Source organism: Tympanuchus pallidicinctus, unplaced genomic scaffold, assembly GCF_026119805.1.
Source record: "Tympanuchus pallidicinctus isolate F22 unplaced genomic scaffold, pur_lepc_1.0 scaffold1, whole genome shotgun sequence".
NCBI lineage: Eukaryota > Metazoa > Chordata > Aves > Galliformes > Phasianidae > Tympanuchus > Tympanuchus pallidicinctus.
Window position 1 is genome coordinate 79,224,775 of NW_026294618.1, and position 12,525 is coordinate 79,237,299.

Genomic DNA, 12,525 nt, shown 5'->3' on the forward strand with positions numbered 1-12,525 from the left:
AGTTCCTCTGCTTTCAGGCAGGAGAGGTTGTCGGTGGGAGCGATGATAATGTGCCGTGGCTGGGAAGACTCACCCAGCTGCTCTGCTGGAAGAGATGTGCAACCTGCTGGTGGGTGTTGAGGAGCAAGGTGCATGGTATTGCCAGGACGTGTCTGTTAGATCAGATGTTTCTGGGATGAATTGTGCAAGAGCACGCTCAGTGGTCAGCAGAAGTCACGCGACACCAGCTGGATGGAGACATCCTGCCAGAACAATGAAGCACATGAAGGTTAGTGACTTTCTCAGGCCAGTGGCTGGGAGATATCCAAGGAATGCAATGGAAATATGACTCCACTGGGATGCTGCCAGTGACTTAGGATCACATGCCTACGTGATGCTTAATATGCCATGCAGTGCCTCTGGGCGTCTGATGCCAAGCAAGAAGTTCATCCCTGTTGCTGGGCTCTGCACCATGTGGAATTCAGAGCAGGGAGCTGCAGCAGGCTGAGCAGCTCAAGCCCATCAACTGGGGTTCAACTGACATGTTGTGCTTCTTTTCTCCTAACCTTCCTGCAAGAGAGACCGTCTGGGCTGCTATCAGCTTTGTTAAATGCATCTTACCTGAGACTGACAGCACCCTCTTCCGTTCCTCCAGCAGTTCCTTTCCTATCATCAAAAGGCAGTGGGCGTGTTATCAGGCAGCAGTTTTGCTAAATCATAAGATTCCCTCAATTCACATTTTAGAATGCATGTTTTTAACCCTTGAAGCTCCAAAACCAATTTTAACAATTTGAAACACCTTAATTTCAGCATCAGAGTGAGTGACTTCCTCTCCTTCAAATGTATCCTGGAAATCCAAAATTTCTTTCCAGAATTGCATTTTTGGCTGCCTGAGAGGTGCTTTTTGAATGCCTGTGGGGGAAAGGACAGCAAAGAAATTTCAATAGACAGTGGATAACCTTTTCCATGATGAGACTGTCCTGGAAAAATGCTTGCAAACACAGATAATAATTAAATATGAGGTAGGAGGAGCCTTTTGTTAGGCTGTGAATGACAGGTTGTTCTTCTGATGGCCCCAAGATGCTCAGGATCATGGAACTGTGCTGTGTAGCATGCAGAGACATGAGGTTCCCAGGGAAATGCTTCTAGTGGAAACTTTTGGACAGCTTTCCATAATTTATTTTTTTTGCAACGTCAAGGTATTAAAACATAAAGTGAGCCAAAAAAGATTTGTTAGTTCTCTAGGATCACGATTCCTGGCTAGTTTTATGCCTCCATCAGCACTGTGGGGTCCAAACTCCTAAGGTTCCTTTCATAGCAGTAATGCAGATAAGAAACCTTGCCCAATTGGAGAGAGAGTAACATCCAGGAGAGCTGGTAGCCAAAGAAAAGACACGGGTGGCAAAAATACAAATAAAGACAGCAATTTTTATAGATGCGCATTAGATGTCTTTCTAGATCTGTGGTGAGGAAAGTCTGCAAAGGAAATATTAATTACCGCAGAAAGAGTTAAATAAGCTCTGCCAGAGGCAGCAGAAAAGCCCATGACAAAATGTTGTTGTTAGCTTCGACAGTCAACATGTCGTAAAAAGATCAGGGTGAAGTATTTGTAAAATTTTGAATGACAGAAGTCCACAAGGTGTGTCATTTTAAAATAGACACAGGAGCGCAAACAGAGCGCTGCACAAAGTTAACAGAGATCACGGAAAGTAAATGGAATCAAATCCCATTGCACAATAGAAGGGCATCTAGAGCGCGGGGTTCTGTCAGCTCGCCAATGATGTGAGAGTGGGTACGGTTCAGACAAAGAGGCCGTGCCCTACACACATTTGTTCTGTGGATGCTGGGGCTGCATGGGCAGCCATCTCTAAAGTAAGGCAAGGAGAGGGGACAATTAAAGGAACAAAGGAAAATGTGCTTGACAAAACTCTTCCTGCAACATACCACGTGCAAGTTTTCTCAGGTTTGAGGGAGATCACTGCGCTCAGTCTCACTCCCTGCATTAATGCCTAGAAAATCTCTGCAAAGGTCCTGATAGGCAAGAAGAAAAAATCAGGAAGCTCCATAGTGCTGGGAAGAGATGGAAAGGCAGGTCTTGGGGTTTTTTTTTGGTCCAAGGGCCTAAAGAGAACCAAGGCTCTGCCTAATTTTGAGATAACTGAATGCAATAACATCATGGATCTGCATCCCCCAGCGCAGGCTCCCATGATGCTAGCCTAGCAGGCAACTCCTCAGCCCTGGTGCAGATGTGTTGACTTCAGTGATGCGAGCTCTTGTCCACATGGGGTCACAATGAAGCTCTGTGAGGGACGTGCCAGCTCGCAGATCCCATCTGTTCAAAGCTGGGTACCTCCTATTGCTAAAATTATAATCTGGCTGTTAGTGAGCGAGCCTTGTGAATACAATAAGCAAGTATTTGGTTATCTCCTTCAGGCATTTTACCCCTTGTGTTTGGCAGGACCTCATGCATATTACTGCCATTGTTTTGGATGCACACTTTCTCACTGCTGGCAAGTTTTGCTGTAAACTCAAGAGGGAAGCAGGAAAGCCATTCTCAGATTCTACTTAGAAGAATTTTTAAAGGCCAGGACAAGCTGCTAGAGGGGAAATCTGTCAGAATGGGGATTTTAAGAAAATAAGTTGATGCCAAAATTCAATACAAGAGGATGGAGGCTTTGATGTTGGCAAATCAATTCTTGGTGCTCAGATGGATGGAACTACAAGAATACAAAGAATTATTATTAAACTAAACACTGGGTTATTCAGAGGCATAAAACAATGAATTACAAAGGAGAAGACCTCAAGTCTTCCTTGCAACAGCACACCAGTGAGTGTGCTGGGAAGGCTGATGATTCTCCCAGCCAGGGAAAGGCTGATGCTGCTCACATGAGCGTTCCCAAGATCTCAAGCAATTTATCTGATATTCTGGATTTACAAGCCACCAACCAGTGAAAGGAACAGGACCTGCGTGAAGCTTCTTTGCTAAGCAAATGAACAAAGAATAAAGAAAAAGAGGAGCCAGCACAAAGATCCTCTGAGCATGTCTGAGGAAATCCATGTGCTGGTGTCACCCTCAGGCTTGTGAATGAGTGGGTCCCACGTGTTTCACTGACACCTCACAGCCCCCTGGGAGCCTTGCCAGGAGGATCCTGATATGCCCCAGGACCTGTCACCAGAAAGTGTTTCCCAGCCTCCACCAGAGGTAAATGGCTTTCTCCTCGCCACTGCTTGTACTGTGGAATTCACAGTCCGATTTACAAGCCCCTCTGAGCTATTAGTGGTGCAGTCGATAAGCCAGGAAACATTACAGAAGCTGCCCCCCTGCATCTGTGATTTATGTTCCTTGCTAAATATAAAACTCCCAAGGCTCTACACATCAATATTTTGGAATGAAGCACATGGAAATATTTGATGGATTGAGAGAACAAATCTCCGTGGCCAGCCACTCACACTTGCCCTTTTGTGAGCAATCTGTCTTTCCCCGCGGCAGAAAGGAATTTGGGCACAACAGCTGGAGTTTCAGTATCTCTGCATGCTTTATTCGTGAGGGAGCCTGGAGCCAAGCCATCGAGGCTCTGACCATCCACAGATGAAACTGTAGCATCAAGGGTTGCAAGAAGGACTATTTGTCCTCCACCACACACCCCACACTGCAGCCCCAGTGACCCTTCTACAGATCATGCCAGAGTTCTACAAGGGCTCTACATTCTCTCCTTGTTGTGCTCTGGGATGATACCTGCCTATCTGAGTAGCTGCTGCTCTGACTGCGGGCAGTGTAAGCTGCCTTTGTCAGAGCAGCAACACAGGCAGCGTATGCTCAGCACTCAGATCCAATGGATCTCAGAGCGGTGATGCAGTGGCGCAGGCTGCCCAGGGAGGTGGTGCAGTCACTGTCCCTTGGAGGTGTTCAAGAGCCGTGTGGATGTGGCTCTGAGGGACATGGTCAGTGGGCATGGTGGGGGTGGGTCAGTGCTTGGATGAGATAATCTTAGAAATCTTTTCCAACATTCGATTCTGAGATTCTATGATTTTTATAAGAGTGTAAATTCGCAACACTGAAAGGTGACATATGCTGCTTCAAACTAAAGATGAGTGGTCAGTGCATAACCTTCAACTCCATGGGTTATGTAGGGCAAACAGAGCATCCAATCCATACACACATAACTATATGCAATATAGGCATATATCCCTAGCTGCTGTAAATCTTTTTTAGCTCTATTAAAAAAACCTGGCCCTAGGTGAAGCTATGCCAGATCTGCATAGCCCTCGATATGGATCTAACAAGCACTGTTTCAAATCTGCCACAAAAATATCCAAATTTTGAACTAATCTTTCAGTACAGCACTTGTTTGAACAGCCTGTGTTATGTTGCTTTCATCAGAGGAGGAATGAAATAGAGAAAAGTCATGTAGCGTTTTCAGTGTATCATCAGGTCTTTATGGCAGATGTCCTCTGACCTGCTGAATGGTCAGGCTGAGCCACAGTGTAAGGACCTCAGTGGAACAAAGTAGAGTGTGCTGTGCAAAACACACAAACCCCCTCAAGACTAGGAAAAAAAAAAACCCACAACCCTTTATGCAAACTCTTTCACAGTTCCCTTTTGTGCACGCTTTAGCATCTAACATTTATTTTGGAGTGGGGCAGAGAGGTAGATTGGCTGCTTGCCTGCCTTCTGGGGTGGAGAGCTTTGCATAAAAGGGAGGAAAAAGAGAACATCAAAACCAGATTGAGGGGAAAACAAAATCACCTCTTTGCAGAGTGAGCCCACAGCTTTGTGAGTATTCAGGATATAGTGGCTATTTTCCAGCTATTACTATTCTGAATTTGTCCAATGAAATTGCCTACTGGAGTGGCCATGACAGAGTAAGAATTCACGTGCTTGTCTTTACAGATGAGGGCAAGATTGTAACACATAATGGGAAACACAAGGTGTGCATAATTGGTCCCATTGTGTGTAAATCTCTGGGTGCTGGTTTCATCCCATGGTTCCCCATAACGTGTGTATGAGTTGCTGCATTCGAGCACGAGTTTGAGTTAGCAGTGCAAGCTATTGTTCTAGCTGATTCAACTTCTGTGATGTATTTGATTCTGTAGCATATCAGTGTCTCTCTGAGATAAGACCTGGCTCAGCAGCCATCTCAATATAGGGAAGACTGATTGCACCCTGGAATGCCAGATCTGGGTAGGGAAGGCCTCACGACAGCACAGGAGTGTAAGAGCTTCTTTCTGGTCAACAGATCTACTTTTCCACAGTCCTGGACAGATAGACAACATTTCCTTTTCCAGCAGGAGCATAAGACAGTATGGTAAGGAACACTTCCCTCTGTCCTGAAAATAATCCTTTGGAAAAAGATTTGTAACTATCGTGAGAAAAGGGGCAAAAGCCACAAATATAAATACAAGGAAAAACAGGTGTAAAATATAGCAGATGCTGTTTTCTCTAGCAAAAGTGAGGCTTTTGTTAGGTAAAACTCCAGCAGTGCTTTAACTCTCCTGGCAATGAGTCTCAAATCCCTGCAGTGGGCCTTCCCTGGAAGAGTTCTTGGAGCCACCTGTTCACTGACTAGGAGGAAAACTGCCAAACAGTAAATCAGCAAAGCTCTTGACTTCCATATAAAATGCCCAGCCTCCTCTTGCAGTGCCTACGGCTTGTATTTCAGCCCAGACACTTGTTGCAATACATTTTGGTGAAGCTTCCAGTTCCTCTTTCTCAGACACCATCTTTCAGATAGAGCTGTCTGTCAAAAACGTCAAACACGAAATCATACTATGGGCCATGTCAGGCAGTTGTGGTTATACAGCCATCTCTGCTTCTAGTCACTATCACTGGACAATAAGATGTCTTCTTCAGAGTCACCACGTGTTCACATAGCTTGGTGGCTCACAAGGAACAACCAGGCGGTTGCACTCTTACTCCTTCAATACAGCTGCAACAGAAAGAGCGCTGCAAAGCTATGAACTACAAAGCTTGCAGGTATGGCATAGAGAGACCCATAGCTTGATTAGGTTGGAAAGGAGTAATTTAGTTTTCTGTCACAAATAACATAAGCTACAGACCAAGCTAGAATTTCCAATTGATTAAACTACAGAGGAGCTTTTAGGAAACAGGTAGTCTGATATGAAAGATCACCCATGGAGTGCCTGCTGCCTCACTTCTAGTTTGCCTCTTTCTTTGCTAGACACAAGATCTTGCTTTTTCTTCATAGGCTTTCCGGTCTAATTGACAGTCAAACTTCTTTCACTCTAAAGATGTCAATCAATTTTATTTTATTTTATTTTATTTTATTTTATTTTATTTTATTTTATTTATTTATTTATTTATTTATCTTGGTGGAGATCAGCAGAAATGTCAACTTAGGCTTTAAGTCTAGGATTCATCTAGACTAACTACCCGCCTAAAATTACACCACTGGTCTGATCTGATTTTCTGACCATCCTATAAACTCTACAGAAATACAGAATTATTTGGAGGGCAATATATCATGCCAAACACATTTGTCACACCTCTCTAAAGATGGAAGAGACTTTGTTATTAATGAAGTTATGTCTTCTTCCAGGTCATCAATAAGGATGTTAAATAGCAGAGTGCCAAGAAGAGATATCTGGAGAAATTCTGCAGGAAATATGTGAGCTAAACAGTAACTCCCAATTTATAATGACACTTGAAAGCTTATCAGTTGATTTTTAATCAGTTTCAAGGGTGCTTTATATTACATATTTCCTTAATAAAAATGTGTGATTCCAAGCCAAATGCGTCACCAAAGTTTAGGAAAATCACATCAACTCTTCCTTCCACTGGCTGAGTTTGTAAATCTCCTAAAATCTGAGATTACAGTCTAAACTGACACAGATTCACTTTATTCCCTCTGGGTGAGCAATAATGGAATGTGCTCCTTTCATGAGATTATTTTCTGAGGCCTGAATATTCCATATCTGCCATTTGAGTTAAGACCAAACATGTTCAAAATCTCTGGTTCAAAGAATATATCTGTGTACTTACATCTGTTATATATCCCTGAAAAGACAAATGGTGGCTTCAGGTCAGACAAAAACTTGTGAATCCTAAAGAACACAGTTTTGGTTCCAGAAGACTGTATTTTAAGTAACTGGAATGCGTTGGGCAACAAGTCCTTAGGGCCAAAGGTTGTTCAGCTACAAGGGATATATTTCAGCCCAGACACTTGTTGCACTACAGTTTGGTCAAGAAAGCCTCTCAGACACACACTCCAGAAGTCCAGTGAGTATCCAGCAAGAGACAACTCAATCAGAGACATTCACTATTATCAACTTCTCATTTTTTTCTATCCAATATATAGTATATTTAGGTTCTCCTTTCTTTCTGTTATTTCTCCCATGAGTTAGACTGGGCTGGGCATTTTGGAAAATGTGCAGTGGCTTGGACCTTAAGAGTACAATGCTGAAAATATTCCATAATTTAGAGGCAGTTGAGTCCTGCAGTTCACATATCACCAACTCATGATCTCCCATTTGTTATCCTTGCCTTGATCCTAGGCAAGATTGTGCTGCTTGGATGAAGAAAAATGTTCATATAAACATCTGGTCTTGATTTGATTACATCAAGAAATGGAGAATCCAGCACCTGTATTGTCTGCTTAGTAGCAAAGAGCCCATGCTGTAATCCAGTTTATCTGGCTTCAAACTTTCAGTTACAGATCCTTGATCTTCCTTTCCTTCTGGCTTACAGAGGCCTCAAGACTTTAAATCTTCTCTCATTCTAGCTTTAGATAGGCAAAAGAAATGGGGCTTTATAAGTACAAGAAAAGTTCTGGCAAACTGGAGAGATTCCAGCAGGGCACCACTGAAATCACTGGCAGCTGGGGCATACAGTGTGTGAGGAGAGGTTGAAGGAGCCAGGATTACTCAGCCTGGAGAAGCAAACGCTAAGGAGGAGCTGCTTGCTGGGTGGCTATGGAGGTGGTGGAGACAGACTTCTTACAGAGGGGCAGTACAAAAGAATGAGAAGCAATGGGTGCAAGTTGCTTCAAAGGCATTTTCTGATTGGACATTAAGTTCTTTCTCACTTGGAAAAGTCATAATGCACTGGAGATTGATGGGGAGTTTTAAAACTTGGGCAGGCAATGCCTGAAGCAGGCAGACCAAGCTTTTAAGTCTGCCCTGTTTGAAGAGGCTTGAAGCAGATCCTTGTGGTTTTTTTTTTTTCTTTTCTAAGTCTCACTCAATAAGAAACTTTTCTCCTATAAAATCTTCAATATGATTCTTTCTGAGTTGCCTCTCCATCAAACTCAATCATCTTCTAAAAAATGCAAGCAGAATCAACTGGCATTATTTTCAGCAATAGTGTGGAAGTATCACCGTCTCCTATGAGCCTTTTTTTTAATAACTCAGGTTGTAGTATTAACTGTAAGAGAGCCCCGATCATGGTAAGTTCAGTTATACTCTTCCCTCCCTTAATCCTTTTTGGAATCATCTCTGTTCAGAATGCCACCCCTGGGTTCTATGAACGGCTTGCATTCCTTGTTCCTAGATGAATATATTAGCATTTGATTCGTTAAACATGTGTTGTTTGAAGGGCCCAATTAATCAAGTGATGCAGTCAGGCAGTGTTACTGCAATGCCTCCAACACTGTTTACCCATCTGCCAATCTTTGTATCATCAACAAATTATCAGTGGTAATTTCAAGCTTCCGGCTCATTGATGAAAACGTTGAGTAGGATAATCTAGTACCAATCTCAGCAACAATGCATCTGCCTTCAGCATGAGCTGTCTGTTGACAGCTTGTTTAAATTTGTCACTCACTTTGTTCTTCGTGCCGTTTCACCTGTGCTCTCCTGACGTTTGATTATGGTAATCACACTGTATGTGGTACTAAGGAAGATGCTTTATCAAGGACTATCATGTAGTAGCCAACTAATGACTTTACTGGCCGTTCCTGTAATGTCATTGAAGGTGTGCAACTTTATTTGTTCACTGAGACATACTTTCCACAATGTCATGTTATCAGCATTAGCTGCTTTTTTGTCCTCCTATTCATCATTTTTTCCATTTTGTTTGCACTGGTTAAGTGATCTATAGTTACCTTGCTCATCCAGCTTGCCCTGTTTGAACTGGGATAGTGATAGCGCTTCTTCCATAGTCTGGAAACTCCCATTTCACAAAGCACTTTCAAAATTAATTGCAAGAGGTCTCAGCTAACAATTTTGTGGTCCCTGAATGCGCATTATTTGGGTCTGCTGTTTTAGAAATGCTGTGTCTTTAATCGATGCTCAACTTTCAAAGATGTTTGACACCAAAGCAGGAATATTTATTGAACCATTTCTGCCTCTTCATGTTATCTTCACCCAGTAATAGGCCTAAGTGATTACTGCAGTTTCCTTTGTTCTGATTATCCTTTTGAAAATGTCCTAATGCTTACCTTAATTTTACTGGCTGCGTGTTTTCTCCATAGATGTTCTTACTATTTTTCTGAAGTTTTACAATTCTATTCTTTTCTTATCCATTTACTTTTATTACTATTATTATTCCTAATTACTACTCTTAACTTTACAACAAAGCCTTTGTCTAATGCCATACTAGTTCTTTTTTTTTTTTTTTTTTCTTTGTAGGCTTGCAGCTATTGGCCATCAAATACAATTTTCCTGTACATCCTACTTCCATTCACATCTTTTCCTGTCTCAGTTTTTTCTCACAATCAAGTTGATTCCTAATTTACTTTAGGTGTGAGAAATTAGCTCTTTTGAAGTTAGGGACAGCCCTCTGTTTGCCCATATTGAATATAATCAGGTCATCCACACTGTTCCCTTGACAACCGTCAACTCTCAGCCGAGTAATTAATTCATCTTTGTCAGAATAAAGTCAGAAGAGTTACCACATGATGGCTCCTTGTGTTAGATAATAGTCAATAGTGTTCCCCAAATCAGGATGTTTTCTCAGTGAGTGTCTGGAGCCCCCATGTACTAAAGTCCATGTGACACTGCTTCTTTCTGTGCGTTCTCATTGAGTCCGTAGAGTAATTCCTACTCTATGGTATGATGTTAGGGCATGATTCACTCAGTTCATTTTCACCAACTCTGTCTTTCCTAAGCAGGTTATAACCAGTCACTTTAACATTCCGATCATGCAAATTGAAACCAGCAGCTTTCAGTAATGCTGATTATATCACATTTCTTCTCACTAATGAGAATTTCCAATTCCTCTTGCCTGCTACTCGGACGCCTAGTGTCTACATAAAAGCAAATGGAAAACGTCTTCTTTTCACATTCTTTGTCACATGGTTAAATCTTTTTACAACATGTCAAACTTGTTTGTAGTTACTTAACCCGCAGTTCTTGCATTGTGTAATGCCTTGATTACTGCTAGACTGAGGCTAGGAAGATTAGTTCTCCTGCACCAGCAATACGCCTGTCATCCTGTTTATATGCGGGACGTGACCCAGTGCCCCACAAAACCCAGACCTTCAATGTCACTTCCCTCAGCTAACCAGTAGTTAGTTCATCCTTGCATTCTATCACTGGTAGGGCTAAAGGGGTTGTCAGTAGCTTATGTGAACACACTGCTGTTCTTTGGCTCCTTTCCAAGAGTGTCCCAAATTGTCTGCAATCTGCACTGCTCCCCATGATGCTGAATCACAAATTACCCTATTTATAGTCACCCATGAGACTTGCTAGAAAAATGTGAAATCTAGTACCTACTGTGCATGTTATTTTCTCCAGGGATATGACATCCCTCCTCATTTTCTTCATGCCGAAGTCCTCATTCATTTCACAGTTTGATTTTCTTGCTGAGTTCAGGTATCCCTCCTAGATCACTTTACATGCCTGTAAACAAGTTCCTCAATATTATTTTTTTTCCTATCTGAAGTCCTTTCTTCTAATCAGCCTTGGCTTTATGGAGCCTGACCTAAGTCTCTACATGCAGTACTGAGTGAAGCCCACACGCAGCACTGGGTTTGGATATACATTGCATAAATGTAGTGAGTCCAGTCAAATCTTGATTACTCAGATGTAAGTTACTATTAATATGATCACTGATCAGTTCCTCTCCTCTGTCAAGATCAAGTCATATAAGAAATTACTGTGTAAGGGATGCGTGACTTTCTGAACTGAGAGTCTGTACCATAGTTCTGAATAGTGCATGGATAACTACATATTAAGACTAGCATCCTGTGTCACTCTGGAGTACCCTGAAGATTGCACAGTTTAGTGGGATCACTGCTCACTGTTATGAGAACTTCCAGTCTCAATGGATGATTCAGATAAGTTCATTTGTGGGTAAGTAATTTGAATTGCCTTAAAGAAGGTGTGATATCCAGTGAGTAATAGAGCCAGATGGAGCTGGAAGCAGTTCTGTCTGGTCTGGCTGAATTGTTTGTTTAAAATATGAGTTGCTTCCTGGACGGTCTGTTGAAAGCTATATCATCACACTCTGCACTCTGCTGCTGCCCTTCCTGGGCGATGTAGTATAGCTCAATTTGACATGACATGGTCTGCCTAACCAGCACCAGACATAGGACTCCAATCTTGAGTAAAGGCTCTGAGTACTTCCTGGATCCCTTCACCTTCAGCCAGAGGGGTTAGTTTCTTCTCGCCATCTCCATTCCTTCTCTCAAGCAAACCCAGATGTTTCCAGAGTAAGTAGCAGGGTGATATCCTAGATCTGAGTCCAGCTCCATTCAATGGGTAGCATACCCCTGGAGTAAACAACTACATTGCTTGGGGTAGCTGAAGGAGGCAGAGAGGGATGGTTCAGAGCTTTCTTTGAAGTCCTAGCATTAGAGAACTGTACTTATCTTCTATGGGGCACCCCTGCTGTCCATAGTGGAGCAGAGCCAGAAAGCATAGGCAAGCTGTGTGAGAACAGGGACATTGTTTTATCATCTTATGACCCAAAGCATATTCTGCAACAAAGATTACAGACCTGCTAATTGTACCTATAGTGCTCACACATTACATTTCTGCACTCGCTCCTGGTATAATGCATTCTCTCCCTCTGATGAGGACGTAGTAGGTCAGGTTAAGATTGGGCACTGAAACAGCTGAGGAAAATCCTGGGACAGAATCTCAACTCATGCATTTAAATGGCTGTAATATGAAGGGCCAATTCACACACAGCTTGAGAATCTAGTCCCTTGGATGCTGGCAGCAAGATCACAGCAGAGATTAATGTTCTCTGTCCCAAGCTGGCTCTGCTTTCCAGAATGTAGCACAACAGCAACTCCATCATGTTACAAAGTCCCACCTGGAAAAATTCTTTCACTCTCCTAATGAGATAATGCTATCTAAAGATGTGATCTGAAAGCCTGATTTGAAAAAAAGTATATTTTTAGGGATGAGTTTGGTTCTACTAGGCATTAACATGAGTCTAGAGGCCGAATAAAATCATTAATGTTTAGGTGTGGAGTACGCCTGTGGAAATGGAATTGTATTTCCAGGACTTGAACAGTTCTTCCAGGCATTGTCCTCCAGCTGTGACATATGTGCACAGTGACCCTAGAAGGACTTGGATCCTGGCTGTTGATAAAGGACATTATTTTACTTACTTACTTACTTACTTTCTTACTTATTTAT